This window comes from Rhyacophila brunnea, unplaced genomic scaffold (genome assembly GCF_057557595.1).
Source record: "Rhyacophila brunnea isolate RB1 unplaced genomic scaffold, BYU_Rbru_1.0 scaffold_7, whole genome shotgun sequence".
In the NCBI taxonomy this organism is placed as follows: Eukaryota; Metazoa; Arthropoda; class Insecta; order Trichoptera; family Rhyacophilidae; genus Rhyacophila; species Rhyacophila brunnea.
Window position 1 is genome coordinate 23,116,796 of NW_028233339.1, and position 26,868 is coordinate 23,143,663.

Sequence of the window (26,868 nt, forward strand, 5' to 3'; positions counted from 1 at the left end):
TTCTACAGGTAAGTTTGTAGGTGTGTAACGTTAAAAAAAAGTCCCGCCGTCCCATTTAGTACTTCAGATTTTCACTTAGTGATTGTATTACGTTAATATTTATTGTTGTTTAAATAAAAAAACGCATTTTTTTGTAGTACTTATTCCACTTTTAATCAATAAATTAGGACCGGTTTCGTTCGCATCAGAGGGACATTTTCAACCGAACAAGGGAAGATTCAGTTGAAAATGTCCCTCTGAGGCGGACGAAACCGGTCCTAATTTATTGATAAAAAGTGGAATAAGTACTACAAAAAAAATGGAGCCATTGTCGAAAACTACCCAATCAAGACTAGTAACTGGAAAAAATCTGACATTCGAATGAAATTTTCAAAATGGTGTCCTATGGTAATTCGTAGTTCCATTTTTGGCCATTCTACAGGTAAGTTTGTAGGTGTGTAACGTTAAAAAAAGTCCCGCCGTCCCATTTAATACATTGTACGCTAAAGGCGCGCCGATTAGGTGGCCATTCGACATAATTAGCATTATATTTAAATGTTGTTATTAAAAAGAAATTATCTGATATATGATTATATTATGTATTTGATTTAAATACTTACATATTATAAAGTGTAAAGAACTATTCATCACATAAAACGACTGGTACCTAGATACATATTTCATTAAAACACTTTATAATATGTACTTTCGTACTTTTTCCACATTTATTCCATAATGTTGATATTCAACCGATTTTATCCTAATGGACATTTTCAATTGAATAACAGTACAAAATATAGGTAGGTATATATTATTGCATAAAAAGTCAATTAAGTATAGAGGACGTGGGAGTCGATTGTTTACTTGAACTAACTTGTTGGTGATATTTGTCCTTATTTATTAAATGACTGGTTTATATACATTAAGAAATAGCGTAACTTCAAAACTGTGAAAAATTTGATGTGTTTAAAATTCACCTGCCGTAGGTGTATGTATCAAAAAAGGTTCCCGACCAATGACAAAAACTTGAAGACGATTTTATTGCTTTTGTCGCATGATACGTACAAGAAACCCACAACTTAAAAATGAATTATTTTCCATACGATAGTATGTATCATCATCAGCTGTAGTATATACCAATATTGCATATAAATTTATGTTTACATTTTAGATATAATAGTGCAACCATCTATAATACCGTGGATTTACAAGAATAAAATTACAGAGCGGCAGGTTTACATAGGTCGTAAGTGCATTTGCTAGTCACGCAGCCTTCGCTATCGAGGCTTGATAATTATATATTATATACTTACACAATATTATATATGTGACATATTATAATATTTAGAAATATTATATTTCATCCATTGTTGTTATTTTTAAGTTAATAAGTCAAAAGAATAATATCAACTAAGATTTAATAACAATAAACAAAAATGCAAAATGTACAAAGTGTTTAAAAGTACCTTATACACCTTCTAGAGGAAAGTGGTATAATGGTCCCTATATCTAACGGGTACGAGTGGCAAAAATATTAATCAATAAATTCTAATTGATTTATGTTTTGTACTAGGTATTCTATTAGTCATTATTTACGACCCGGTTTATGCCTTCTGGCTTATGGCCTTCTGGCTTCTTCGTGCACTATGCGCACTCACCGATCGTAAATGCACATTGACATAATAAAAGATTGTTAAAACCTTCTTACCTATTAGTAAAGGATCAAGTAAAAAACAAATTTTGATTATCTGAAGTGTTTGTGAAAACCCGTAATGAATATATTGCATACTATTAATAGATTCAATAGGTAAGCCCGTTAAATCGTCATTTCCCGTAAACAATGGAACCAGCTAATGTGAAATATCACGAAATATACCTACTCACTAAATAAAAACAAATAAACAATTTTAAGCTATAATCCATAATCGTCAAAACTGAAGTGATCTCGGATTTTAAGAAAATACGTAGATCAGTTAACAAACGCGCAGGTTAAGTTTTTTTTGCTTTTTCTACCATATTACTATTCCTACATCAAAGTATAGTTTCATGTGTGAACTCCCAGATTGGATAAAGCAATGAACTATTAGAACCAAGGTCAACTTGTTAAGGCAAATGGTAGGCACTGCAACTGTGTTATACCTATTTATATCTAATATTTTCTTGATAAAATAATTTATTATCAATGGTATTAGGTACTATATATACACAATGTATCAATGTCGACTAATTATGATTGTATCATTTTGATAACTTCCGAAATAAATAATTATATCGGGTTTATATATTTCATTGAAATAATACTATGATATATAATTTATAGTATTAGGGAGTAGCAATTAACAGAAAACGCATGTACTTACATATTTTGCATGATGAATATAAAGTGTTTGAAAATGGCCTATAAAATGTAAAAAAAAACATTACAACATCAGTACCTATATATTAAAATTGAATATCTCAATATGTCCAACCACTTGCTTGAAACACCAAAGTACGATTTGAAGTATCTTTCGTACGAAACTTTTTCTAAAGGGTTTCATTAACCACGTAGGTCCGATATTCCCCATTTTACCCATCCATAAATCGATATAATATAATAATATGTTTTCATATTATATATTTTCGTAGTATCAACATAATATACGAAATCATTCAGATTTGGTACGATTTTAATAATACGCTAGCTGTCAGGTCCTTCTCATTATGGGAGCAAGTGTGATTTGTTATTTGATAGTGAAAATAAAAGTAGTTTAGTAGAAATTTTAAACTTTGATTTCAATAATAGGTATATAAAAAGTGGAATATTATTAAATATTATAGATATTACTATTAACAACTAATTCTTCCACTCTATACGTAAGCGCTTCATTAATTTCTCTAAATAGTATAGTATATCTACTAATAGCAGCGTTTCTATATAATTAAGTATCGATAAAGTCTCTTGCACATATTATCAATATCATTTATTTCATATTTCATTGTACCTACTACATCGTACAACTTAATTTTCTGAAAAACATAGGTTCCATAAATTATTAACGCATTTTTTAATTAAAAAATGTTGTAATATTCGAGTCCGTCCCAAAAAAAAAAGGACTCCAGATGTCCGGTGTCTACTGAAATCACTATGCATAATAGGTAAATTTATAGTAATTTATACCGATAATAAAAGTAAAAAAATATATGGTTGTACCTACTATTTTATTAATTAAGATAGTATTTACTCGATAGAGTTCCATTTTGCAATAATATTAATTTGCACATACCTACATATTTTTTGTCAATGTGTAAATTACGGTCATAACATCCTTATTTTAAATACTATAATACGAATTAACTGTGTCTGTCTTTGCACACGGTGTTAGTTATAGAATGACAATATATAGGTACTTACCTACCTTCTATTATAAGGGATCGTCATACGATTTTGGTTATTTTTCAGCCCCCCTCCCCCACGTCACATCTAGTGACATTTTTTATCCCTTATCAAATTACCTAGGCGCGTCCGCTGTCTTGATGTAACTAAACTTAACTTGCAATCTCGGTCTACTCATGAAGACCAGTAACTGATGGTGGCCCTGGTCTTGCGACAATAATAAATAAAGATTCGAGTTAGGTGGGAAAATAAGGAATGACGGCCACCCAAATTGGCCCAACCATTTTCAACCCCCACATATTTGTTAAAAACGATAAAATTTTAATTCATTCAATCAACACATTTAAATTCCAGTGGGTATTTACCTACTTGTAATATTACAAGACCTTTGCTTTGCTCGTGTGATTTATGAATCGTGAGGTCTCGAAGGCAACGAGTATCTAAATTAAATTATAAACTAGACATAATAACGAATCCATCAGATCGGCACCTCAGTCAAATGGGCGTAATCATCTGAGTTCTTAATTCAAACGAAATCGATGTTTTTTTCATAATATTGCTCTTACAATAAAGTTGCCGGTAAATATATCCTTAAGTGGCAATAATAATTACACCAATCTAACCGAATATGTAACACAAAGTAAATAAACATTTCAATAATAATTACGAATTCAAGATGGCCGAAAGTATCTCGAAGTATTGCTTTTTTAATCTAAGGCGTGGGTGAGTCTTTACGGCGTTTTAATTAACAGGAGTGTATAATATTGATTAGCTTTTGATTGCATAGAAGTGCCTGGTAGTGGTCCAATGGCCATCTCAATACGCTAATTGGTACAGCAACATAATATTCAACCAGAGTTGACTCAACGCGTTCTGTAAAGCAGATTTTACCGCAATGCCTAAATAGCATAAGAACTGTACACAGTCCACACTAATGTTACATATTATAAGTTATAAGATACAAGAATGTAAATAATTTTCAGTCGCATACGTATACGTACATCACTCGAACATTAGCCAAAGCCAAAGATTGCCAAACGCCAGGACTAAATGTAATGTATGTATAATTTCATAAGAAAAAAGATATTAATATTTAAGGGAAGAACACTATCCAATTGTATAGTCGCTTTTATTAAAACGTCTTCAACGTGAATGACTGGAGAAGGACAGTAAGGGGTGCGGAAAACGTTGAAGGGGGCAAAGCTCGAATAGCACCATCAGAAGAAACTTTATACAAAGCCCATTTTGCTTTTACCAACATGAGCATAATAAACAAATAAATTTGCAGATTTGCACTTAAGATGTACAGCTTTAGAAATATGCTGATTTATATACAACTTCGAAATGGATGGAATGCACACATCGCAAGGGATGTGGGTGCAAGTACCATAGATAAATACATATTTGTAAAAGTAATAGTAGTAAATATTCTAAGTAAACGATTTACAAGACTACGACAATGTCCATAGTCAAAGATATAAGCAATAGGACAATATGTTAACATAAAGCAAACGATGAATTAATCAAAAATAATAAATAGCTGTGGACTTTAGCGGTATGGTGAAAAATCATTTTAGGTTATTTCCCATAATATGCGGCAAATTTTCTAGTATGTCGTTACGACATAACAATAATATCCATACATTTAAAAAAAATAACAGATTGGTTTCATTTGATTGATTATTGATTAACATTTATTTGATCCTGAACATTATTTTAGTGCATGCTGTTCACAAGCAGAGTTTCGGCAAGCTATTCGTGGGACTCTACCAGGGAAACTTTGAAGGGTAGTACTCGTACGTTACAGGTAAACCATTTTACAGTAGCACCATAGGCGATTCGCAGCTGATACATGTTTCAATGCTAGCAAATTATACCACTATAAAAAACTGCAAGCCATTTTTGTCATAACCATTGTGCCACTGTAGTTATAATGATATAGGTACCACACTATTCGTCAGAAAGGGTGTGGAGAAGTGGCGGGTGTTTGAAGGGAATGCATGTGTTTATTTGAGATGCATGCTGAAAAAGCGTCTTGTACATACACAATATTATAATTCACTTTATCTCGCAGGTTCAAAACTATTTAGGTACTTACCGGGATATTTGCAACCATGCATGCCAACAGAATCGTTAAACGTTTAGTAACTTATTAACAACATCCAGTATACGCTTAAATGGGTATTTGCGTGGAGAACAATACGTGTTTTAAATGCATCTAACAATGGGGCATAAAAATTTTAGCCATGTATTCACTATGCGTCTTACCGATTATTATTTTAGGAGCGCGTATAGCAGAAATCGAAATCCGTCACGTAACAAAATGCATCAATTGAAACCTTTCGCTAATGTGTGCGACATTATGCATGCATTCACGTATATTGTACATTCACGTCAAACCAGTTCGCACAAACATCTAAACAAAACAACAATCTATCAACGAGTTCAAGACGCACTTTATTTGAAAATCAATATCAATAAAGTTTAGCACATTTCTTTATATAAAAAACTGCCCCGCTCGCAGAGATGTTAGTTATAAAAATTTCATTATTTCGTAGTACAGATGAATGCAGCCAAAAAAAATTTCTACCTATTGTGCAATAACATTGTGGGTGCATATTGAAATTCCGCGTTCATGTCTTTACACCGTCGTTGTCCTATTCCACTTAAATATTGTCATATACATATTATACAATATACATTGTAACGAGCGTAAAGTAAATATAGCAAAGTTGCATCCATGTCGACACCCTTACCGTGTCCACTGAGGGCCCAACATATTGTGTAAAGATCTAAAATGAAGAATGTGAGGTATCTTCGAGAGGCAACGGTATTCTTTAACACGGATGATGCAGTCGACTCGACAGAAAATTTAAAAGGGGTCTCGAAACAATTCAAACTAGTGATAGGATTATTAAATTATACCAACAATATTTTCACAAATCGAGTAAGAAATATTACCCAAAGCATAACAAAATCCATGTAACTAACAACAAATGGCTCCAAAAATTTAAAAATAGTACATCGGGATTACACGTCCCTAAATCCGAAAGAGCTGTAGACTTTGTAGGAAAGGTATACTTACTTATATTATTTGTATGTTCTCTATTTTCTCAGCCTTCTCTCTAAATTAATAATTTAAAAATAATATAGTAATGCTATAAAAGGCCGTATGTTCGGCAAGTTTACGAATGGATTTTGCAATTGACTAGTGATGTTGGAAAAATTGAATCATTTTACGTTCTGTAATGACTATATTGTATAATGTGATTAGTATGATGATAGTTTTAATATATTACTATCTCAAGAGACATTCAATCACACCAATCCAATGTGCTTTGAACGTTGGCTTTTTCATAGTTGGAATGTCATCATCACCCATCGGAATGGAGAGACAAACGATGCTAATTTTATCATGAACAACAACAATCAACAAAAATTTATTCGATAATTATGCAATTTCGGCATAGACGTTATTTTTCATACAATCGAAATATTGGCGGAAACAATACGTGCAAAACAACATTATGCTAATAACTATTAAGTATAGAGGAAATTGAATAATAATTATGAATCCGAGGATAATAAAATTAATATTATGATTTAATTGAAAAACGCAACATTAAATTATGTCATTGTTGTAAAATGTAAACCAATAAATAATATCGGTACCTACGTACTAATTAGAAACGGTAAAACAGTGTATGCAATTCATTTAATATCACATACGTTTAAAATGAAATAAATTAGTTTTGAATAAATTAATAAATTGAGACATCTCTCGGCCCCCCGAAATCTTCCCATGATTTGGTTTCCTTCTTTCTAAAAAAACAGTTCCTCACAAATAGGTATGTATTTTTGCTTTTTAAAGTGAGGCATTGTTTAGCAATCGCCGTACAAATAAAGGTGTACCTGCATTTTGAACGGTGTAACATTTTTTTTAAATAATATTGTTTGAGTAGTACCAACTCATTATGTTTGCACAGGAAGTGAGGTGTTAGTTGGTTGCCAAGTGTATTTTCTGTACACTTTTGACACTACAATTGAATTAAATTCACATGTGAAGCTGTCAAAATGAGCCACAGATTATTTTTTTAGAACGTCTCAAATTCGGTTTAAAATATCAGAGGATTTCCTTGAAAGGTGTTTCGCTTTCAATACCGGTAGAAATCGGATCTAACATAAAATTCACATGAAATAGAATAACGTAAATATGTAAGAAAAAAACGATATTTTAAATCAGACACTTTGTGGTTACTGATTTTGAAATTAACTCATTAATTATTTGTTTCGATACCCAAGTACCAAGTAGGTACCTACTTAACTATACAGTTTCACTGACTTGCTTTATATTATTAAAATATCACTACATATACATTGGGTGCACAACCTTCACACTGTCATTTTTTTAAGTTTTGCATTGATTGATAGGCATCATTCAAAACGCAACAAAAATGATTAATGACTTATTATTGTATTGTTTTGGGGACAACACAACACGAGCGGTTCCGCTTGCAATAAAAGCGGTATTTTAATACAAAGCCACTTGAACGAATTTTATTCTGTTAAAATTTCTTTTACGTATACGTTGAAGGTATTTTCCATTTTCCGAAAAGCATACTAAAATTTCCGCAGTTTTCTTAAATAAACACGTTCCGTAAAAAGTTGTTTAAAGATTCACTCGCGGTATATTATGTTATAGAATATATTATTACAACGACGAAGCCAACATTCGATAACAACCACGCAAATGAGACTACTCGCCTTATAATTCTGACGCCGACCAGTACCTTAACGAGTATCTACCAGTATAACATAATAATCTACAGCCGGAGTAAATAAGGTGCCGAGAAGACAACCGATTCAGGTGCATCGATGTTAGATACTATTGCCTAAATCCACTTCAAGCTAACAGAAGCAAATTATACATGTCAACCTTGGTGAGTTTTTCACATTTTTTCAGAGTGGACTTAGATTTTCGGTTGTTACAGGTTTTTTTCCAGGTATTTTTTATACGGTTAATTAATATTTTGGAAAGAAAACAAACTTTAACTAGATGAAAACTTAATTTTAAAATAAGATCAAGATCTGTTGTAAATATTACAAAATGGTTACCATGTCCACAAGTTGGACATAAAGGCAGCATTCTGAATTATCAAATTAATGCCAATATTCATAAAAAGTATCAGTGTCCAACCAAGTTTGATAAATTCGTTTATAAATTGTTGAAACTAAAAAATACTTAACTATAGATACAGTGAGGTGAGAATTATTCTTATATCTTCAAATATGAGATTATAATTATAAATTCTACATAGCTATTTTGTGAGATTCTATAAATGCGGTAGTGCTCAACAAGGCCTTTCGAATTACATAGGTACGTCGCTATGATACCTTCCTACCTACAGCTTTATCCAGAAATTAATTATACACGTGAATCTCTTTTCGTGCACACACTCACTGATCTATTTTTTAGTTGGATGTTACTTGTATCGGTTTGGTCTTCGACCCCTCGTCCGTATGCAAGTACATATCGATTCGTATAATTCTAAATAAATTATTCATTCCGTTATGTACTGACAACGGTAAATATTTGCGCGGGAAAACTTCACATTCGCAGTAATGACAAAAATACAATGTATGTATGTAAACATATAGGTAGGCTGATGCTGTGATGCAAATTCCGGTTTGACAGTTAAGTAATTGAATCTGTTGAAGTGTTGTGTGTTGACAATATGAAGGTTAGCTACTAAATGTTTATTTTTATACTAGAATTTTAATGTAGGCAATTGAAAAGACCGGGTATAATACTAAGTACGTCACAATAGCGTGGTTCCAATATCGGGACCATACCTAAATAAGATTTGATATAGGTAAGTAAATAAAAAGGATTTCAAGTTATACACATTTATATTTTAATAAAAATCGATGTTTTTAAAATAAATATAAAAAATATTAAAACTGAATCAGTCAAAAATCTCTTATGTAGGTATGTAATAATAAGATGGGATCCTTTAACAAATTCACACTTTATAACATTTTTTATAACCTAAGTTTATCTTTGACTTAAAATAAAAAATATATTTCTTTTTAATGTTTTCAGATAAATGTTGAATAATTAAGTAATATAGTTTAAATTGTAAATTATCAAAAAAATGTCTCAAATTGCAAGCTTCATATTTTTCCGCTAGGTGCCTCTGGTAGGCAGAAGTATTGCCTTAAGCATGGAATTCCAATAATATGAGGTAATTTTAGGATACCGAAACGTCCAGTGGTAATAATTATTCAGAATATCTTTATTATTATAACAATCAGCAACGACTAGTACGCCCTCCCATCGAAAAATTGGCAATACCAAAACATCCCGATAAAACAGAATCTATACATTACAGATTGATGTCATACGGTCAATAGATGGTGATAACTGGGTAAAGCTAAACGATTTGACCTAACCGACTAGTTTAAAATTACTATTGATTATCAAGTTTTACTAATACCGTAGTATCAGCTGTGAACACGGCACATATTGATCATTTATTATCCTAGCTTGTTCAGCCTAAGCCTGATTGCTGTCCACGTTTTTGAATTAGAAGGGCGATGCCCTGAGGAAAACTGTGAAGGTACAGCGATAAACCAATTTAGTAACACTGTAAAATTACATACGATCAATGTCATTCAGTAAATAGTTGAATGTTATCATGGTCGTTTATTGCATGGACTAAAATATAAAATAGATTAATAATAATCGCTATCGAACTATGGAAAATCGTAGCAACCCTGACAATATTAATAGGGACGATGGGTAAGGTTTAAAAACGTAATGTCTCCATAGATTATTTGGGGGTTTTTGATGGCAAGAAGGTGGTATTTGGAAGTAAATGTATAATGAGGTGTACATACTTTATGGGGGCGAAAAGATCACGTGACACATTATAAAAATGCAGAGTATGCACTGGTTTGTGCCACGTGCATGTAATGCCAGAGGAGATGGACTATGTACGCAACTTCTTTTGGAGGAAGTTGTTCAAGGAGGCGAGGACCAGTGTTGCCAAATGTCGTTGACAAAAACATGCCAGACGGGGTACGAAAACAAGCTATTTGGCAGTTAAAAGCGCTAGATTTTGTGAAAATGAAATTTTCTCTACCAAAAACGAAATCAATATTTTTTAGACCAATCGAGAAAAATTAAAAATTTCATTTAATAATTGGCTATACCTACGGGAAATTTTTACACTATATTTTCCCAGAAACTTATCTAAAATTTTACAAAAAATCGCATTCTATCCTATTATCTGTATACATTCAATAGGTACGAATTTTAATGAAATTGACACCTACTATATTTATATTATGTTGTTTTATTTCTCATGCACCGATCTACATTCATTAAGTACTTACTTATCTGATGGTCAGAAAATTGATATGCGTGAAATTATATAAACTAAATATCTAGCGTATTTTTAGTATATTTAAAGCTGCTTGAGGTATCAAAAAACGCTAATAAAAACGCCACAAGCCAGATGCGTTTTTTGCAAGCTAGATGCCTATCGAAAAATGTTAGATTTTGCAAGAAAAACGGTAAGTTGGCAACGCTGGCCAGGACCCACCGAGGGTTGTAAAGCTATAAATAAATGATAATGAAGAAATTTCGTTTCAATTGTATGTATTGTGAGTTGTGACACGCTTTATCGTTGACCATGCATAAAAGAAAATATGACACCTGTAAAACACCTGTATGTATTATACATTCAGTTTTGGTTGCAAGGAGCTACGAGCTTTGGTAGTACGTACTACCTATATTATAAATTTTCTAATTAACTACAAAATATTATTTTAATACTTCATTTATCCATCGCCATTTCGAGATGACTAATAAAATACAAATGTCACATTTAATTATTTATGAATTATCATTTATCATAATAATCCAGTAAGATCATGGGCCCAGGTGGAGATGGGCGGCAACGTCATGAGGGACGCATACAGTGTGATGACTGAAGAGATAGATTTCGGAATAGAGATACCTGGAGGACGGTTATACTGTCGGCCATGTACCAGAATTGTGTGTAGCGTCAAATTAAATAATTAAGTTAACAGAATGTTAGATACTTAGGTGCCTACTAGTTTTAAAAAGAAGCGATGAATATATTTACTTTAAGAATTTGATATCAAAGTATGTCCCATAAAACTCTTTAATTATCCAACAATCAACACATTTTCCGCAGGATGTAGGTTACAATAACCAATGGATGGTCTAAGTCGGCTATGGCTGTAAAAACACAACGCGAAAGTGGTCACGTTTTGTATGGATAACAAAAAAACATTATGCCCAAAAGCAGTCCGGCAGAACGGACCGCGATCCCATTGTCAAACGATTTCATTGCAAACACACGCACACCAATAAAAAATTCAAACACTGACAACATTACGTCAAGCATGCACCTACGGAAAATCCAAATGAATTTTCCAAGAACATTAAGATCAGGAATAAAAAACTATATAAATTACATTTACTGTATTTCGATAAAGAGTGGCTAACTTCGCCATACGGTTGCTCTTTTTGAGCGGACCACACATGTAAAAACTGCATGGTATTGTATCGGTCAATAGTTCCCGACAAATTAGTGCATATGCGGCAGGTTTTAAAATATAATCACAATCACAATAGGTCACGTTTGTATTGATTTCTTGCAACAAGCGCTATTTCAAATTAGGAATCAAAATTTAATCATCTGTCTGACTGGCAAACGAATGAAGCCAAATAGAATCTATTTTAACGACGTGACATCAACTTCGCTAATAAACTGCGCAAATTATTGCAAAATATGCACAATATCGGTATTCCATATTCAAAATTGATAGCAGCTCTTAAGAAATTATCATTTGAACTTACATTCTATTTTCAAAAATCCTGCTTTTAAAAACATACTACTTAACATACTACAAAAATACAGATTATTAACTCACACATGGACAATAATCTTAGAAAACATGTTCGATGAAAAGAAACGCAACTTTAAAAATAACAAATATAATAATAATATATGTAAGTCGATAATAAATACTTACATGTTTACTTTCTTATCAGGCATAATCGCATTTGTTTAGGCGGATTACAAAGTTTACACGTAGCACCTGTAAAGAAACATTATTCAATGCTATAAAGACTAAAGAGCATTGTTGTATGCCCATACGTAGGAATTATCATAATATATTAGATAATCAGATGCCTAGGTACAACTGTTTTTGTTTAGGTACTATCGATTTTGACGGAAGGATAGTGTGACAGAATAACAACAATTAGTTCTAATTTCACATTTTCAATACATCTGAATTGTTTAAGATACATATATCATATATTATATTCACAGGCATTTACAAAAAACGACAACGGAGCAGAAAACTGAGAACGGTTTCACATTACAAAGAAAAGCAACGCCGAGCAACATATCGATTCATCGGTGTGTAAAATTTTCATTTAGAAAATACACGCATTTGTAGAATTCTGTTTCACTTCACAAGTGTTTCCCTGTTGGATATGCAATGATTTCACTGATTTTTTTCACTGCAACGCAATATAATGGTTTTGATTACTTTTAATTATGTAATTAAATACATCAAACGGATATTAAATCAATGGATCTGATGACGAACATCACAATAATGACACATTCACAATTTACTGTAGATGCATAATAAATCATAATAATATATGGCGTCAACTAATTGAAATTACTTATTTCTAGTTATTTTAAGAGATTCAGTGTTTGTGGGTAAATTATCCAACAGTTGTATTATACCTATGCGATTCACGGGTTTATTGTAATTGTTTGCTACAATAATTGCTGTTTCAATGCTAGCAAACAATACGTACTACTAAAACCGCAGGCCGCTTTTGCCGTACCCAATGGTGATACTGTCTAATGATTTACCTATACGCTATGCTGGTAATTCATAATAATTTATATTATTAATTAATGTCTACATATCTTAATATTGACCACCCATAAAAAATATTTTACGACACGTATTAGTTGTTTACCATGTCAACGAAACACGTTCATTTTTTTAAATTAAATATAAAATCTTAGTGTCGTTCTGAAGATATTATGTTCACACCCAGAAACAGAGCTGTCTACATGAACAACTCAAATACCATTAGAATAAGTGTCAAAAAATCTTTGTTTTGAATCCATTAAATACTTCCACATTACGTATTATAATAATATAATAATTTATAGGAAAGTACCCACTTAACTCATTTAGTGCTAACAACGCGACTGGCGCGTTTGCAGTAGTTGGCCATTATATATAATTAACATGATATTTAAATGTGGTAATTAAATATTAATTAACAGATCAGCAGTGATTGTGTTAAGCAGTCAGATTGAATATGAAGTTATGTTCGAACAGTAATAATTATAAATGTTTTTGGCCACAGGCTGAAGTATGTATGCCTTTATAACGATTTTTATAATAGGTACTAAATAGGTCATCTTCAGAAACTCAAAACAATTCCACTTATAACGGGACAAACTTTTTTTTAAATCGATTAAATATAAATAATAATATACAGTGTCAATAATAAACTTAAGTGATAATAAATACCACAGGCCATAATAACATTTACATTAAGTTTCACCAATGTGGTTTTCTATAACTATTATGTCTATTTTTTTCAGTACGGTGATTCTATTTTTCTGTTATGTGCAACCTGTCGCCATACGAGGAAATAAAAACTATCATCGAATTAAATTTATATTTATATTATTAAGTATGTCGCAGTTTGTATTATAATTAGGATAAAATACTCATGACAGTCATCATGACAAAACAAAACTGTAATATCAACCAATGCATAATATGTATCTATGTATTTTTTAACATTGTCAAATGAGGATATGATGAGGTAAACAAGGTATTATTAGTTTATCATGAGAGATATCATTATGAACACTTCACCCAAACAGTTTATTTACATATCACGTGCTTCGATTAAAACAAGAATAATGATTATTTTTAACAGCAGTAGTTATCGATAATGTTTAGAACACAGAACGGTTTTTAATTTAAACAAAAAATAATGTTGAAAGACAACCAAATCAAGCAGTCAGTAAGACGCAACTAACTAAATATTTGAAAATATTATTTTTAAATTGTCCCCGCACTTTTCACTATAAAAAAGAACATTGTACATTAAACGGTCGATTATGTGAGAAATCCGTAAACATGTGCATATTGTTTTGAAAGCGAGGCAAAATAAATAACACAAGGTGACCCCATACGTTCGGAAGGTAACAACTGCAATAGAACAGCGGCAATAGAAAATGACTTGGACGTATGTACGGCGAATCGTTCGGCGCGGATTCGTTCGAGTCGGTGGCGTTCTGACACTGACTGCTTGCCGAACATCATTGAAGAGGCAACCCGTGCCGGAAAATCATTACCCAGGCGTAGTCAAGCGGGGAGACGGTGATTTTGACATTGAGATTAAAATTATCCAAATTAATCTTTGGAAGCGGTCAAGCGATCGTCCGCCGTCAGTGCCTACACAACGGCTAATGGTAAACACTATGACACATTAATAAAGATCGATCAATCACGATTAACAAAACAAAACAATGCCGTATTTATAGTACAACTTATGGAGATAAATGCAGCTTCAACGTGATACAGCTGTCAATTATATTATAATTGTGTACATATTTATGTATATGTCTGTCAGTTTGTCTGTAATGCAGCGTAACATACACACTGTCTCTCTGCGTCAGAACAGTCGCATAGCACTGCATAGTAATGAGCCCGCGTGGTGGCTCTCTCGTGCGACTGTCTAATAGATAAGTTACTACAATCATACATACTTTTATGAACACAAAATTAATGGAAACCAGCTTACCCCACCGGGTGTGTTATAAAGGGGTACGGATCTCGAATGTGGTTAAATATAGGATAAACATAAACTTGTGTTAAAGTTGGCCTAAAAGCCGTAAAGTAATAAAGCAAATCCTGCTTCACAACCTTGGTCTATTGCACTGGCTTTCACATATCTATTTTATTAATATTATTTTCTGTTGAACGTGAAGAAAATTATATTAACAGTGTGGCTTAAAATATCAGTAATTTATTTTTGTCCCTAATCTATACTACCAATCTTTAAAGGAAACCCATGCTAACAACGAAGTTCAAACAACGATGAAGGCAATGCGGCTTTATTCAACCCGGAAACGATTATAAAATCTAATAGATTTTAATTGTATAACATTTTTGTCAGCTTAAAGTTAACTGAGTATATAAGTAAGTAAGTACCAGTCAAACTGTGCTTTAATATTTCATGTTTTTTCGAAGAACGTTAACTAAACCTTACCTTCTTACCCATGTGTATTGAAACTTAAGCAAAAACAAACATGTCATTTCAATTTATTAATTGAGTATCATTTATTTACTAAGTCAAGGCCGACTATATTCAGGCCGTGGCACTGAATTACGATGATAGTGCTGGTTACTGATTAGTGATTACCATTGAATGCAATGCGGTAACTTGTTCGCAATGAATGAAGATTTTCGATGCATACTTCATTCAAATTATTACCATTTAATTTCAATATCATTTTCTACAAAGTTTTGTGTCAAAGCTTCATTATAGTGGGGATTGTTACTATAAATTAACACATATATAATTGATGATGTTTTATATAGCTATTTCGTCTGTAACGCCATTATCAACACGGTTACAAGTAAAACACCAATCGTACAAAAAAAAAAGAATTTAACGAAATGCCCGCGATAGTCATCATATACAATAAACATAATATCACCTCGACGTTCTTCCTGCGCGCGGAAAAAAATGGATCTATGCAACTTAATTGATAAGGGCTGTGTCGGTTTTTGCTTGATTACAATTGAAGACATTTTGAATCCGTACCGCAGTCTGCGTTATCTATCCCTATAAAGCGAATGAAATAAATTGCGAAATAAAAGTTAATATAAAGTTTTCATCGGCCATATGTACCATACGAAACCGGTTAAATATACGCACATATTATTACAAATACATAAACCACGAAGCATTTTAGAGTATTATCTACTCATCAAATAATAATATCAGCAACACACCCACCGGATATTCATATACCTATATTACAATAATTATAATGTATTTTTTTTAGAATAAACTGTTTTAGGACGCCTGGCCGGCGGCATGGACGAACTCCTCCCCTCTTCTTTATGCGATCAATCGGCAATAAATATCTACTGGGTGTTCAATATTGAACGTTAATCACAGTGTTATATTGGGATGCACTTGCAGCTGGATCACTGTCATTCTTCACTAATTGTTCCCGGAATCGAGTATAGTCAGCTAGTCAGAAATGCAATCCAATATACGGATCGATTCAATTGAGGGATAGTATTGTGATGGAATGTTCTTGGAATACTTAGTTTCGATCAATTAACAAGAAAAAATATTTCTTTAAATAATTATCATAGACTTTGTCATAAAAAAACCTTTACATTTAGAATATTTTTTGATTTTTTTCCAAAACACCTTTACCTACCCGTCTAATATAATAGTTAAAACGGCGAAAGATGGTTTATAAAAAGATTATGGTAATTTTTAACTCTTATAATCTCCATAGAAAACCCCAAAGATATTAATAGGAAAAGACGATTTATTTCAATCGATTAAATCGCTGTAATGTGTGAATAAATAATCGTTTTAAAAAAATCAATTAAACAAGTTGATTTCGTAGTCGAGTTTAATCCCATAATCCTAATTATATAATAATAATATACTAAATTGCATTGCACTCCCTTCATGAGACGTCAATGATGACACTATAATAGTATTAATTTAATCCGCATTCAAGTACTTGATACAATTCCATTTTACAATACGATAATACATAATAAATAAATAAAATATTCAATTCCACAAATTTTGATTTTTTTTCAATAGCTTTTTAGTAACAGCACCATTATCAAAACTTAGAGAGTATAATATTATGTATGTAATTAACTGGGCTGATCAAAGCTATAACGAAACATAACCAGTTTAAATATTATCGTATAGTAATTAGAACCCAATGCTTGGTGGTAATAATTGTATCATAGTTTACATACTGCCATTATATTATATTAATACCTTTTTATAGATACCTGTAACAAGACGTTTATAATAACTGACGATTGATAATAAATGTACAAAGTAGGTTTTACTGAATTTTAGTCGCGATTTACCACTAAATTTTGACCGACACTGGTATACTTACTATGTACGAGTTGAATGCGTATTTGAGGTGTGCACCAAAAGGGACTATGAGTAATCTCTATTTCTATAGCTAACACAGATATAGTGGTACGAATAACAGTAGACAGATAACATTAATAACAATAATAACCAACATTAATAATTAAGAAGAACGATACACAAAAAAATCATTACGATTGATGACCTTGACTGAAAAAATCTGCATTCCTGAAAATCATCATTTTACAAATTGCATACAATAAAAAATACCGAACTTTACTATACGCACAAGCATTATCACGATAGTCACTGGCTGGTGTCATTTACTGAAAGTCTCTTAAATTTACTTTGCATAAAACAATTCAAGACTACTATTAATCTTAAGTCTTAAGTCTTTAGCCAACTAACGGAACTTAATTATTTATGACTGGCATGTTGATAAGATACAACTGAAAATCTATACGATATAGTTTATGGTGAATCATGATGATCCTAATACATAGTGTATCTTCCTTCATACAATATTTGAAGATGGTACGATCAACGACTGGCGTCTGCAACGACCCCAACAAGTCGGGAAAAGAGAGATGTAGAACACACAGTGACAGCCGAAAAACCAAAGACGTTAAAGAAACATTTCTTCTGAAGACAGATCGTAAATACATATACGAAAGTGAAGCTGAAACTCAATTACAGATTCATTTACAGCAAATACGTTTATTGAACGCATCTGTCAAAAACCGTAAACATATCTACACAATTTTAAATTCACTCAGCCCACATATTATTAGGTAAGACAGAAGGTAAGATGATATTGTTTTATTAATTACGACATAGTATGAATTGCGTCCATTGAAACATGATCGATTTGTACCGAAACCAAAGCATTCACATAATAATATAAATCTAGTTATAGAAGACAGACCGCGTAAATTATAGGCAGTTAAATATACCGAACCAGCAGTATGTATAATATTTAGACGAGCTATCACAAAAAAATGCGGGTACACAATACACAATAACGAAACACGTCAAAACAGGCCGTCAGAAATAGCGGTTATAAACAATAAATACCTATTTAAAATACATACACTTAAAATATCTATGGCTACCAATTCAACCACACTAAAAATTTTAAGAAATCCAATTAGTGTTGCAATAGAAAAAGATTACAAAACTCCCTCTAGTTACAGTCCAAATTCTATGAGTGTGTTGTTAGCGTACCTCGCGCACGTCAAGTAGGATTTGCGTCGATCTCTATGATTATTGGCAATTTAGGCATGATTAAAATCAATGCATAATGATTATTGTTGTAGCCGTATTAAAGCGATGTAAAAACGAATAAAAATCGAGTTGGAATGTTCAAATTGCACCTATTAGATACCTAAGTTTATCTCATTTTCCAGACGAACTTATGGTGCTACCATTATAAGTCTGTATAATATACAAAGGTAAATCATTACTTCCGCTCCAAAGCGAATTACATGGGCATATATTTGCTAAGATTCTCAACCCCATGAGTCTAGATAAGAATATTGTAGTGATTGAAAATTGACCACTTAAATTTTCATCCAGAAAAGTTCAAAACTTGTGACCCACCGAGGTTATATTATAAAAACATGTTTTTACGAGTTTGCGGTTACACGTTGGGGCATTATGGATCAATGTAATGTGAATTTTGTCAGACTCCCTTTTATCCCTTAAAGACTTAAAAAGTTTGTCACTTAAAAACTGTGGGTTACATTTATCTTCCGATTAATCAGGATTTTTCTACATCCAGATGCTCTCGAATCTGGTTCTGAAATTTTGTAATTGACAACTAAAAAAGGCCAAAAAGAGATAATTGAGAAATCACAACGTATAGGAATGAATAAGCAAGTATCTTCGACTTCTCTAGAATCTAATTGGGGAAATACTGTCAATCTAATATAAATACTGTGAACTGTAAAAAACTAAAAACAGGTTAAATCACATATTGATTCACCAGGACATAATTATTATGAGTATTATGACAGTTCAGTCAAGTAAATTTATAGAACGCATGACATATGGAGGGAGGGTAAGATGTTTCATTAAAATCCTTACAGTTTAAATAATCTTATAAATCCGCAAACACCCGTTAATGTTGACACATAGCCGGGAATCAACATGGCAAGCATCGGGTATTGTTTAATAATAAGACGTCTAGATATGGCGACTTCCTACACACATATCTCCATAATTTCGGAACATCATCGGAAGTGCCATAACAGAATAATAAAATGGTTGCCTGCCGATCAAAGGTAGGAAATTTAAATATTTGTGTTTGAATCACGAACGCAAAAAAGAGACGTAGGTACCTAAGTGTGTATACGTTACACCTGTAAGCAATTATATTATATATATGCAAGGACACGTAGGTATACTTCGTTTTTTAGATTGATTTCATGCAGTGATTTATATGTCTAGGCTGATCGTCAACGATAGAGTAGATGGACAACGGGATACAAAGTTGCCTGCCCGAATAAATTATCAAGTGAAGAATGCTAGTGAGTCAATGGTTATCGCGATCCTCATCGAGTTGTGAATAAATCGGCAGACTATCAAGGCCGCGGCACAAAACTGTGAATATCGATATTAGTGCTAGTTACTGGTATTTCTTCGAATGCAATAATAATATGGTAAACTGTTTGAAAAACTTGTAATTGTTTCATATCGAAAAAAATAAATAAGATAACAAAACACACCGTGACAACAATTAAGTATAATACATTATATAACACAGAAAATAAGGGTATTCGGTAAAATTGTAAGAATATATTAATATTGTTATATATATATATATATATAAGACAATAGGTGATTACCGACATGCCTAATTTTTAATTAGGTATATAGATAACTAATTGTATAATTCTTGTGTTACATAATATAATTTAATATTTCAGCAAACTATATTTTTTTAATTAACTTAGTATTTACTATGTGTACTAATAATAATAATATTGTGATTATTAAACGCTTACTTTGCATAAATAAACATCGGAAATGGTAATGCAAGCCGAGAGTCGTGCATTGAATTAATCTGCAGCATTTAAAGTAAGCAGTTTTATGAAAGTGATTGATTTAGCAATAAATAATATTGATGAAGAAAATTATGCACTCATCAACTTTAATCGATAACCAGTAAAAGAATAAATAATGAACTGTTGCCAACTCGAATAACAAACATTCATATAGAAGAGTTTAATATAATAAGGGTGACATTATTTTTTAGAAAAAATAGAACAAAAAGGTTCATTAGAAGAAAATTTGTTTAGCGCGAGCGACATACGAACGATTACGAACAGGGGAGAGCATAAGCATGTTTCCAGATTAAATTAATATAGTTCATAAAATAGAAATTAATTTCTAGAAAGAGACTAGTTTTTTGAGGTTTGGCGGCGGCGTACGTGTTGTTATCGATAATATTGCCAGTATTCGATAACCATTCCCAGTAATAACAGAATTAATATAAAATACAATGATAAACGGCAATTTTCCCCATTGATTTGGATTATTTTTTATTTTTAGTTTTGTCATAGCAACATTGAAATGTCAAATGGTTTGTCTGTCATCGCGCGATTCTTTCACCAACGTTGTTTATGGGCTGAATAAGCTATTTTTGTTGTTTTTCTTCTTCTCAATACGACTTAAGTATAAGAACTTTTCAAAACTTTTTGCATGACATACCTACACATAAATAAGAAACGTTAAAATAATGGTTTTATGGTGAGTGAATCGAATAGGTAAGCGTGAGAGGGAATTTTAGAACACCAAGCTGCCGCACATCAAGTTAAGCTTTTCGCATTCTATATACCCATATTAATCAGATGTGTGGATATTTCGATTATTTTGGACTATAATTAGTAACAAATGAGATTTACTTCCTTGTGTTTAAATTAGACTGTCCCGCTTGTTTTCCATAAGCATTCGATGTGGGTGTAATATTATTTTAAAGACATTTAAATTCGATATAATATTTGCAGATACAACCAGAAGGTTTTACGACAACTTTAAAATAAATTAAATATGAGATGGGTAATGTTGAATACTATTTACTTACATGCGAACTTCTTTTATACGCGAGTAAAACATTGAACTTAAAATCCTAAAACACATGAAATAACCATATGAAAAGGCATTTAAATCTAACCATACAACCAAAACTCTAGAAATCAAATTAAATGCTATGTGTGTTCTACACAAGTAAAATACTTTCATCAACACTTTAAAATATATGTAAAAACAATCGCTGAAAAGATGTGGAATTTGCAAATATTTGTAATCACATAAGTACGTTGTATTTATACAGTTTGTCGCCACTGTGAATTCTGTGCACCATTTAAGTCTAAACGGAATCAATATTTAAATGGCAAAAGTGGATTTTGGAAAATAAATCTAAAAGACAATGTCATAACTAAAATAAAGGAATGTCCTCTATACTGAAGGATGTATGGTCACCACTATAAGATTATGCATAATATATTATGGTATCCTACACTGACGACAAATGTGCAGATTATAGAGTGATATTGTTACGATGTGAATGACCGTATAAATTAAATTACAAGTTGGTATACCTACACTTGAATATCTCAATGCATTTTCTATGCTCGGATCATGTCTTACTTACTACCTGCAGACTTGGGTTGCATATGTAGAATGTAGATACTTGTTACATATTAAAAAGCTTGGAAATACCGACTCGATTCCAAAAAAACAGTAGAATCGAATGGTCTCGCAGTAAACGCGAAGAGTCAGTATTGTCGATGCAGTCCGCTTTCAGTTGCCAATATCACTCACTATAATCAGCCAATAACCAGAGCAATCAATAAATTGGTTCCGACCGAAGACAATAATTTAGTATTTTACGTACACTTTGTAGCCTATGTCGAGAATCAAACCACGTTTGAGATCAGGCAGACGAAACGCTTTATTCAAAACGTATACCTACTAGGTATACAAGATAAATATTATGTAAACTATAAACAGTGAAGTGCGCTCGATCCAAGTGACGTATACATAAATAAAGTCGATGGAATCTTTGTTCATGTTAAATTCAGTTATATTGGAGAGTAGAATACAATAATTTATATAAGGACTAAATTTAATATAAATAGGTAAGACACGCAGAAGATGGTAGTATAATGTCTAGAAATATCTAAAAACATTTAAGACAGAAACACATACTAAAAATTAATAGACAAGTAATTAAATTCACATAGACTGGGTACATGCAAAAAGTTTCGTGGGAAAAGATTGTATTTCAGGAAGACAACGTTGCATAATAAGATTAGAGAAATGCAATGAGATAATTTCTGACTTACATCATACAACTATTTATTACACAGACTACAATCTAATTCTAATACCAAAAAGTGAATGTACAGCAGAAGATGAAATTAACTTAAAAATATTCAAATTCAATATCGACTTAAATTCCATGTCAGCGAGATGACTTCCAAAACATTATCGTATCGTCTAATTCTATTACATTAAATTCGTAGGGGGCATTTTCCAATATACAATTCCAAATTCAAAACGCGGTATTCTGATATCCACTCATTTTATACAATACTAGCTGAAATACCCGGCTTCGCACAGGGTCGCTTCGTGGTTATATTTATCTTAGATATTTAAAAAATAATAAGAGGTAATTATTTTTTTAATATTAAAATATCTGTGTAATACAATATATCAATATGAAAATAATTCTAATAGGAGTAAAGGTCAAACAAAAGAACACTAAATTAAAATCGAATCCAAAATACGTAAACGTTATTAATGTTATTAATATGCACTAACAAACCAAAATTGGATTAAACGAACTTTGTATTTTATATAATACTAATTTAGAAACCTTTGCAGGTGTGCGCACAACAACTTACAAAAATTTCATCGCAATCAGATGAATGGTATAAGAACGCATACGAATAGAAGAAGATAGAATAGATGAAAAAGAAGAAGAAATGGTTGCCTCAATTCAGAAACCTTGGCGGGCGTGAGCACAATACTTGATCAAAATTTCATTGCAATCGGATGAATGGTATAGGAACGCATACGAATAGAAGAAGAAGAAGATAATTGTACTAATTCAAAAACCTTTGCGGGCGTGCGCACAACAACTGGTCAAAATGTCATCGCAATCGGATGAATAGTATAAGAACGCACACGAATAGAAGAAGATAGAATTGAAGAAAAAGATGAAGAAAATAGTTTTATCAATTCATTAACCTTTGCGGGCGTGAGCACAACACTTGATCAAAATTTCATTGCAATCAGATGAATGGTATAGGAACGCATACGAATAGAAGAAGATAGAATATAAGAAGATGGTTGTACTAATTGAGAAACCTTCGCGGGTGTTGGCACAATTACTGACGAAAGTTTCATCGCAATCGGATGGATGATATAGGGACCATACGAATAAAAGAAGAAATAATGAAGAAGAAGAAGAAGATGGTTGTACTAATTCAGAAACCTTTACGGGTGTTACCACAAAAACTGATAAAGGTTTCATCGCAATCGGATGAATGGAATAGGAACTCATACAAATAGAAGAATATAGAATAGAAGAAGAAGATGGTCGTACTAATTCAGAAACCTTTGCGGGTGTTATCACAACAACTGACGAAGGTTTCATCGCAATCGGATGAATGGTATAGGAACCATACGAATAAAAGAAGATATAATGAAGAAGACGAAGAAAATGTTTGTACAAATTCATAAACCTTTGCGGGTGTTGGCACAACCACTGACGAAAGTTTCATCGCAATCGGATGAATGATATAGGGACCATACGAATAAAAGAAGAAATAATGAAGAAGAAGAAGAAGAAGAAGAAGATGGTTGTACTAATTCAGAAACCTTTACGGGTGTTACCACAAAAACTGATGAAGGTTTCATCGCAATCGGATGAATGATATAGGAACCATACGAATAAAAGAATACATATATAATAAAGAAGAAGAAGAAGATGGTTGTACAAATTCAGAAACCTTCGCGGGTGTTGGCACAACCACTGACGATCGGAATCGGATGAATGATATAGGGACCATACGAATAAAAGAAGATATAATGAAGAAGAAGAAGAAGATGGTTGTACTAATTCAGAAACCTTTACGGGTGTTACCACAACAACTTATGAAGGTTTCATAGCAATCGGATGAATGATATAGGAACCATACGAATAAAAGAAGATAGAATGGAGAAAAAGAAGAAGATGGTTGTACTAATTCAGAAACCTTTACGGGTGTTACCACAACAACCGATGAAAGTTTCATCGCAATCGAATGAATGGTATAGGAACAATACGAATAAAAGAAGATAGAATGAAGAAGAAGAAGAAAATAATGATTTTTCTAAGTTAGAAACCTTCATGGGTGTGCATACAACCACTCACCAAAATTTCATCGCAATCGGATGAATGGTATAGGAACCATACGAATAAAAGAAAATAGAATGAAGAAGAAGAAGATGATGATTTTTTTAATTCAGAAACCTTCATGGGTATGCATACAACCACTTACCAAAATTTCATCGCAATCGGATGAATGGTATAGGAACGCATACGGGACAGACACACAGACAGACAGACATACAGACAGACAGACATTCATTTTTATATATTAGTATAGCCTATACTCTTCGCGAAAGTGCAAGCAATAAGTTGACAAAGTTTTATCGCAATCGGATGAACGGTATGGCAGTGCATTCAAAACGAACAAACAAACAAACAAACCCACAAACAAATATTATTTTTTATATATTAGATTAAAAAAAAAAAAGAAAAACAAACGAATACCTATTCCATCTCCTGTCACTTACATACAAACTATCTTTATATGACAATTATTTATTCTCGAAGTGTTATTTATTGATCGCTACAAATTTAGAAACCTATTAGAACAACACCTGGGTGCCCTGAGAGTTTTTTAAATGTATTTTCTCCGTTTACGTATGATAAATTTTCATTCAGCCCTTTTCCGAGCTTAGTAAGATCTAAAAAATATGTCTTATCAAACAATATTACATGTGGAGCAGGCAAGGTAAACAAGCTGTTTCAAAGAATCTCAAATGCATTATAGCAGCATAATATACAATTATTTTGGCTCAGCAGAATAACTTTGGTGCCTTCAGAATTTTTTCCAATGTATTTTCTCTGTCGACTTATACCATTATACATTAATTTTATATTCAGTTTTTTTGGACAGTATAGATCAGGGTTCACGAACCTTTTTACGTACGCGTGCCAAAATTTCCCAAATATTATATTTAGACTGTCTGACGTGCCCCGAGCAGTTTTTCATGGGGAAAAAAATAAAATATCTATTAAAAAAGTTCAAAAATTATAATTGAGTTTTTGAGTCTTGAGGTTCTTTACGCATACATTGACGCCAGAATTGCTCCGGTCAGGTAAGGCATTCTCTTGCTTCTAATAAATAATACAATACCAAATTTACGATATAGAAAATAAACGTATTTATTGACCCGCTCGATTTGAATGCCATTGATGACGAGTCAATACAAAAGATCCGAAATACATACATACAGGATGAGATGCAGAGACTTGCCATGATGAATGCATGCCAAAAAAGGTTTAAATATATGACGCATTGTGATAATGATGAAACTGCTTAGATTACATAGAAGATACTATTGGTTTCAAAGTCGACTACCTCAATTAATGTATTTTTGATATTTCTCTTGATTCTGGTTCTCTACGTGCATTTCCATCGAATGTATATTCATAAACTATCGAATTCCAGCTCAGTTTGTTAGTAAAATAATATTAAACCGAATGTTGATTATGTTCATCAGCCACCATTGTTTTATATTCTTCAACTAACATTAAACATGATTTTTTCATAAATTTTAATGACTATCTCAAAATGGCGGAATATGGAGGTAACCGACATTGAAACTAATAGTCTGATACACTAACAGATAAAAAAATATTGCCTTGTAGCAAGCTTGTGGCTATGTCAAATACTTTCTCGTGTCACCATCAAAAAATATGATAATGTAATAGATACACGTGGGATTTATAAGTTACTATTATGTTACAGAAAACACTAAAATTATACCCGGTATTCCGCAATGACATATAAAAATCAAGTTTATTTCAATCAAATAAAATGATATGACGTCTTGATATCGATAGATGTCTTGCTGCCTTCATATTCATAATACGTAAATCTAATCGCTACGTTCGTCCCACGTACATATTTCCCAAAACATACATTTT

The 26,868-nt window shown here is 32.2% G+C and overlaps 1 protein-coding gene and 1 long non-coding RNA gene across 7 annotated transcripts in view; one reads left to right on the top strand and one right to left on the bottom strand.

Annotated features, from left to right (window-relative positions):
- Nucleotides 1–26,868, top strand: part of LOC147064641 (uncharacterized) — a 144,540-nt gene that overhangs the window by 103,297 nt on the left and 14,375 nt on the right. The window lies entirely within an intron of this gene.
- Nucleotides 1–26,868, bottom strand: part of baz (par-3 family cell polarity regulator) — a 143,879-nt gene that overhangs the window by 44,033 nt on the left and 72,978 nt on the right. For 3 of the 6 annotated variants that reach the window (XM_085957493.1, XM_085957490.1, XM_085957488.1), the window contains exon 1: nt 14,641–14,754. The exons of the other annotated variants lie outside the window; for them this stretch is intronic. The gene's annotated coding sequence lies outside the window, so the exon portion shown is untranslated. Of the gene's footprint in view, nt 1–14,640; nt 14,755–26,868 lie in introns of those variants that run through there. 6 annotated transcript variants of the gene reach the window in all.